Below are 7,491 nucleotides of genomic sequence, written 5' to 3'. Positions count from 1 at the left end.
GTTTACAAGCCCACAAACATGTCATATGCTACCACTAGATCATTTCAAACATACAAGCAATAGTGGTACCATACAAGCATCAAATTCATTTGATTTTCATGAATGAGCCTATTCAAATGTGAAATTATGTCTAGATGCACTAATCATGTCCTTAACAAGGATGTATGCCATGCCAATCAACTTTTACCTTGGATTGCTCGAAGGAGAGGCATGTCATATAAATTTGGGGGTGCATCAACACATATTGGAGAAGTCAAGTATGTTCAATTCATTCCTTAGCTTGCAAAACCTCTTTTCATCAAGTGGCTTGGTGAATATGTCGGCAAGTTGATCTTCGGTGCCCACACTCTCTATGCAAATGTCCCCTTTTTGTTGGTGATCTCTTATGAAGCGATGATGGACATCTATATGCTTTGTTCTTGAGTGTTGAACCGGGTTGTTGGTGAGTTTGACGGCACTCTCATTGTCACATAGCAATGGCACTAGCTTGATCCTAATTCCAAAATCACTCAAAGTAGCCTTCATCCAAAGTAATTGAGCACAACAACTACCGGCCGAAATGTACTCCAGTTTGGCGGTTGAAAGTGCTACACTATTTTGCTTCTTTGATGACCAAGATACAAGTGATCTTCCCAATAGTTGACATGTGCCCGATGTGCTCTTTCTCTCAACTTTGCATCCCGCATAATGAGAGTCTGAATATCCTAATCAACTCAAATCTTGCTCCTTTGGGATACCACAATCCAACATTTTGTGTATGCTTCAAGTACCTCAATATCCTTTTTGTTGCTTTCAAGTGACTTTCTCTTGGTGAGGCTTGAAATCTAGCACACATGCATACACTAAACATCACATCCGGTCTTGATGCGGTCACATAGAGTAGGCTTCCAATCATAGACTGATACATCTTTTTGTAAGGAAAATGGACCCTTGGCCCATTTACTTTGAATTTTGGTGTTTGATGACCAACACAACCAAATTGGACTAATGAATTTGCAAGTGTTTATTTTATAGTTCAAAAGGGTGCAAGATGTGACTTGGACGAAGGCGATGTGGTGATCCGATGATCAACACTTTAAGAAAGACCTTAGAAGCACAAGAGAAGACCCAAGATATCAAGCAAAGTCCAAGCACGAAGATTGGAACCAAGCCGTACGCAAGATCGCGAAGAAATGAGCTCACTGTGGTGACTGGATGCAGGACCGGACGCTGTGACCAGACGCTGGGCAAGTGGCTCGGTAGACAGGCGACCGGATCCCTGACTGGACGCTGGCGGCAACCAACTAGACATAGGACAGAAGCGTCCGATCGATTATAGTAAGGTTCCAGAGCGGCACATCTATGACCGGACGCGTTCGGTGGCAGGCGACCGGACGCTGGCCAGCGTCCGATCAGCATATTGCCGGCTCAACGGTCGGGACGACCGGACGCATCCGGTCAGGACGATTCAGCGTCCGGTCAGTAGCAGTTTCACGGGAATTCGACCCCAACGGCTACTTTCTCAGTGGGGCTTATAAATACAACCCCCAACCGGCCATTTGAGGGGTGTGGAACTGAGGAAACATACCAAGGGTGTTGATACACCATTTTAGTGATCTCCACATGCATAGTGCTTAGTGTTTTATTAGGTGATTAGCATAAGTGCTTTGCGAAGTGCTTAGGTTGATTAGACCACCGCTTATGCGCTTGCTCTAGGTTTATGCCTAGTGTTTAGTGAGGTTTGCATACCTCTTGCCACCCCGTGCTTGTGAGCACAAGTGTTGTACATCGGAGGGGCTTGAAGTCTTGTGAGATCACACCAACCGCGTTTGTGGTGTGGCCGCCACCGTGTACCGGAGGGAACAAGACCCACGGCGTTTTGGCCAAAAGCTTGATAGTGAAGATGGCGGGGAGCATCCGAGAGAGGCTTGCCAAGAGGCACATCAGAGACCCACTTGCGTGTGGGGAAGGCCCAAGGCTATCCATGGAGGTACCCGACTGGGAGCTTGGCCCTTGCGAGGGATTCCTTGCGAGGGGCTCCAACGAGGACTAGGGGGAAGCTTGCGCGCTTCTCGATACCTCAGTAAAAATACCGGAGTCGTCGATGGGAGTTTGCATATCTCTACCTTACTCTTTAGCTTCCGTAGTTACATTGATCACTTTACTACGTTTGGGGTAGAGATAGCAACACACTAGCAAAATCATAGTTGCACATCTAGATAGCTTATCTATTGCATAGGTTTTGCTAGGGTTAGAAAAAGAGGCCATAGTTTAGAGTTAGAATTTTAAGTTGCCTAATTCACCCCCCCCCCCTCTTAGGCGTCACGGTCCCTTTCAATTGGTATCAGAGCCGGTTGGCTCATATTTGTACCTTTGGCTTAACCGCCGTTGAGCCGACGCTATTGTAGAGTGGTTGGGATGGATACCGCTAGGCCTCCTCAATTTGATGGCACTAACTTCCTCTACTATAAGGCTAGAATGGCTTGCCACCTTAAGGCGGTTGATTTAGGTGTATGGAGAGTCACTCGTGACGGGATGAAACCCATTAAGAATCCTAAAAAGCCCACAAAGAGTGACAAAAAAGAAATGCATTTTAATGCTAGAGCTAATAATTGCTTGTTTGAATCATTTATCATGGATGTGTTTAACCAAGTGTTCACCTTAAATACGGCACATGAAATTTGGTTAAAACTCCAAGAGCTCCATGACGGCACAAGTAATGTCCATGAGCAAAAACATTGTCTAGCTAAGTAAAATTATGATTCCTTTGCTATGAATGATGATGAGCTTGTTCGTGATATGTATTCTCGATTGAATCTAATTATCAATGAGCTCCATTCAATAGGATTATTAAAGCTAGATGATGCGGACATCATGAGGAAGATCATCTCCGTTCTACCACAAAAGAAATATGCAAGCATCATCACCATTCTTCACAACATGGAGAACTTGAGCACCATGACCTCGGGCATTGTCATTGGCAAGCTAGTGGCATTTGAAATGTCACGTAAGATGGGTCAAGGAGAAGCATCTTCATCAAGCAAAGGCAAAGCTCTCGCTTGTAGCGAGAAGAAAAAGATGAAGGGCAAGAAAGTTGAGTCAAGCTCAAGCTCAAGCTCCTCAAGTGAAGAAGAAGAAGATGAGGATGATGATGATGATGAACAAGAATCAAGTGATGATGATCAATCTTCCTCCTCCACCTCCGACCTTGATGAAGAATCAATCAAACTTATCAAAAGGGTGGAGAAGATGATCGTAAGGCTCAATGTGAAGGGTGTGCCCATCCAAATTCAAGACCTCGTTTTCACTAATCAAAGAAACGAGCAAAGAAAGAGAGGATGCTATGGATGCGGCGAGTTGAGGCACTTTGTGGAAGTTTGTCCAAACAAGCCCACACCCATGGCAAAGAAGAAGGCGTGCAAGAACAAAGCCCTCACATCAATAAGGTCATGGGATGATTCTTCAAGTGAAGAAGATCATCACAAGAGGCAAGGGCGCAAGCACTCATCATCAGGCTCTTCTCGTGTGTGCCTTATGGCACGAGGTAATGAAAGCTCATCCTCTAGTGAGAGCGATAGTGATGATGATTTGCCTTCTTATAATACAATTGTGCAACAAAATCATAAATATGCTAAAGTTTGCACTAGTCAACAAAAGAAGCTCAAAAATTTTAAAGAAGAGCTAGCTAGTTCACAAGAAGCATACAAGAATTTGCTTGAACAATATGAAAACTTTGCAAATCTCAATGGTGAACTATCTACTAAAATTGAACAACTTGAGGCTAGTGCAACAACAAATGAATGCACAATCAATGATAAGCAACTTGAAAAGAAAAATAAAAAATTAAAAGAAAAGTTAGCTAGCTCACAAAATGATTATCAAAGTTTGCTTGCTAAATTGGAAATCATGTGCAAACATTGTGATGAGCTAACTAATAAAGTTGCTAATCTTGAAGCCGTCAAAAATACCCCCACCAAGGCACCTAAAAAGAAAAGTTCTATCATTAAAAGGGATGCCTCTACTTCTTGCAATGATTTATGTTTAGACTCACCTTTGTGAAACCAAGTTTGTGTTGAGAAAGTTATTGTAGATACATGCACACAAGAGGTTGCAAAGGAAAATGAGGAACTTAAGCAAGAAGTAGCTCGCCTCACGAAGGATTTGACTCAAGTAAAAGGCAAGGCAAAGCAAGCTCAACTTCATCAAGATAACACCATCAAGGGAGTGAAGACGCTTGATGAAGGACAAAACGTGGTTTGCTACGTGTGCCACAAGGAAGGCCACAAGTCCTATGAGTGCAAGGTGAAGAATGGGGGAGGAGCAAAGAAGGAGGAGAAAAAGAAAACAAGCAAGTTCTCCAACACCTACACCAACATGGTGGACAAGAAGGCCTCCACACCTTATCTCTTGAAGAAGAAGAAAAATGACAAGGTGGTGGCCATCAAGGTGAACAAGCAAACCAACAATGGGGTCAAACGCTTTTGGGTGCCAAAGGAAATCATTTCAAACATGAAGAGCACCAAGAAGGTTTGGATCCCAAAAGGGAAGTAAGAAGTCCGTCGGACATCATGGAATTTGGAGAAATGGCAAAGTTTGAGTACATTTCATGGGGTGCATCATGATGGACAAAGTCATTGCCAAGTAGGTTAGTGAATACTATGGACCCAAATTCCCCTTCCCATGTTAGGTAACTAGATGTCATTACTTTCAAATTAGTATTTATTTCAATTGGTTTTGTTTTTCAGTTGATATACTCTTAAAGCATCTAGTTATATTTCATGCATATGATTGCATTTACATGCTTAATCTTTTGTCATGCATTCAATAGGTATATCACTATGGTAGGTTTGCTCGGTTTCATTATCAACCCTTGGAGCAAACCTACATGGTTTAAAATTGTTTAGAAGCACGGCACATAGCTTGCTTTACAATTATTTATCAAATATGTGCCAAAGTCCAAATTGTAGATAATCTCTCCCAAATATCATCTTTCAAGTGGTATTTTGATTCTTAAATCAATGTGCACAAATGGTACAAGTATTCAACACTTGTGCACATATTTAGGGGGAGTAATTCTACAACTTGGATGCTTTGAGACTAGCACTTGTTCAAATGGTATCAATTTTTAAACCTATCACATGTGTAGTAGTCTCATTGTAAGGAAATTGGAGTCCTCAGAGTTAAGCATCACTCTTCTATTGGCATCATCTTGTTGTTTTCATTTCATATTTACATGCTTTCTCCATGCATTACATAGATTAAACTCTCTTGTACAATAAATTGCTAATTATGCATATGCTTTGCTTTCTACCATATGTATGCATATATTTAGGGGAGAGCTTAGTCTATATAATGTGAGAGTCAAAATTTGTGATTCATTTCACTCTCTACACAAAGGATCACGAAGTTTGACCCTCCCTTGTGCTACTAATGTCTTCCTTTTTGGTGTTTGATGCCAAAGGGGGAGAATTTGAAGGACCAAAGACAAGCATTTAGTTACAAGTAGTAATGGTCCGAGAAAGGGAGGAAAGTGAATTATGGGAGTCTAAGTAATGGGAGAATTTTTAGAAAGCTAGGCTTTAATCCATAATATCACATGGGGACATTTGCAAGGGCAAGACAAGCTTTTAAGTAAAGTTTTAATTGGTATCTATCAATTAGTATCATATAACCTTGTCCTTTGCATTGCATCCTAGCAAGTAGGTAGTTTTTAACTTCCAAATTCTTATTATTTGCTTGCTTTGGTCGTGTTGGCATCAATCATCAAAAAGGGGGAGATTGTAAGGAAAATGGACCCTTGGCCCATTTACTTTGGATTTTGGTGTTTGATGACCAACACAACCAAATTGGACTAATGAATTTGCAAGTGTTTATTTTATAGTTCAAAAGGGTGCAAGATGTGACTTGGACGAAGGCGACGTTGTGATCCGATGATCAACACTTTAAGAAAGACCTTAGAAGCACAAGAGAAGACCCAAGATATAAAGCAAAGTCCAAGCACGAAGATTGGAACCAAGCCATATGCAAGATCGCAAAGAAATGAACTCACTATGGTGACTGAATGTAGGACCTGGATGCTAGGATAAGCAACCAGAATGCTGTGACCGGATGCTAGGGCAAGTGGCTTGACAGACAGGTGACTGGATACCTGACCGAACACTGGCGGCAACCGACCGAACGCAGGACAGCAGTGTCCGATCGATTACAATAAGGTTCCAGAGCGGCACATCTGTGACCGGACGCGTCCGGTGGCAGGCAACTAGACGCTGGCCAGCAGTCCGATCAGCATATTGCCGGCTCAATGGTCGGGACGACCGAAACGCGTCCGGTCAGGACGATTCAGCGTCCTGGTCAGTAGTAGTTTCACGGGAATTCGACCCCAACGGCTACTTTCTCAGTGGGGCTTATAAATACAACCCCCAACCGCCCATTTGAGGGGTGTGGAACTAAGGAAACATACCAAGGGTGTTGATACACCATTTTAGTGATCTCCACATGCATAGTGCTTAGTGTTTTATTAGGTGATTAGCATAAGTGCTTTGTGAAGTGCTTATGTTGATTAGGACCACCGCTTATGCGCTTGCTCTAGGTTTATGCCTAGTGTTTAGTGAGGTTTGCATACCTCTTGCCACCCCTGTGCTTGTGAGCACAAGTGTTGTACATTGGAGGGGCTTGAAGTCTTGCAAGATCACACCAACTGCGTTTGTGGTGTGGCCACCACCAGTGTACCGAAGGGAACAAGGCCCACGGCAGTTTTGGCCAGGAAGCTTGATAGTGAAGACGGCGGGAGAGCATCTAGGGAGAGGCTTGCTGAGAGGCACATCAGAGACCCACTTGCGCATGGGGAAGGCCCGAGGCTATCCATGGAGGTACCCGACCATGAGCTTGGCCCTTGCGAGGGATTCCTTGCGAGGGTCTCCAACGAGGACTAGGGGGAAGCTTGCGCGCTTCTTGATACCTCGGTAAAAATACCAGAGTCAGTCGACGGGAGTTTGCATATCTCTACCTTACTCTTTAGCTTCCGTAGTTACATTGATCACTTTACTACGTTTGCGGTAGAGATAGCAACACACTAGCAAAATTATAGTTGCACATCTAGATAGCTTATCTATTGCATAGGTTTTGCTAGGGTTAGAAAAAGAGGCCATAGTTTAGAGTTAGAATTCTAAGTTGCCTAATTCACCCCCCCCTCTTAGGCGTCACGGTCCCTTTCACTTTTGATCCACCATGTTGCCACTAGCATCACTATCCAAGCTTCCACTTGTCCCCATTGGTATACTAATAGCTTTAGCATCATCCATTCCAAACTTCTTGAGCATGTCCTTGGTATACTTGCCTTGACTCACAAATGTGCCATTCTTCATTTGCTTGATTTGATGACCAAGGAAGTAGCTAAGCTCTCCAATCATTGACATCTCAAACTCACTTGCCATCATCTTGCCAAACTCCTCACAAAAATCTTGATTTGTTGACCCAAATATGATATCATCAACATAGATTTGCATTATAAAC

Source organism: Miscanthus floridulus, chromosome 1 (assembly GCF_019320115.1).
Source record: "Miscanthus floridulus cultivar M001 chromosome 1, ASM1932011v1, whole genome shotgun sequence".
NCBI classification, from domain to species: domain Eukaryota; kingdom Viridiplantae; phylum Streptophyta; class Magnoliopsida; order Poales; family Poaceae; genus Miscanthus; species Miscanthus floridulus.
Note: the sequence above shows the minus strand (reverse complement) of the source record.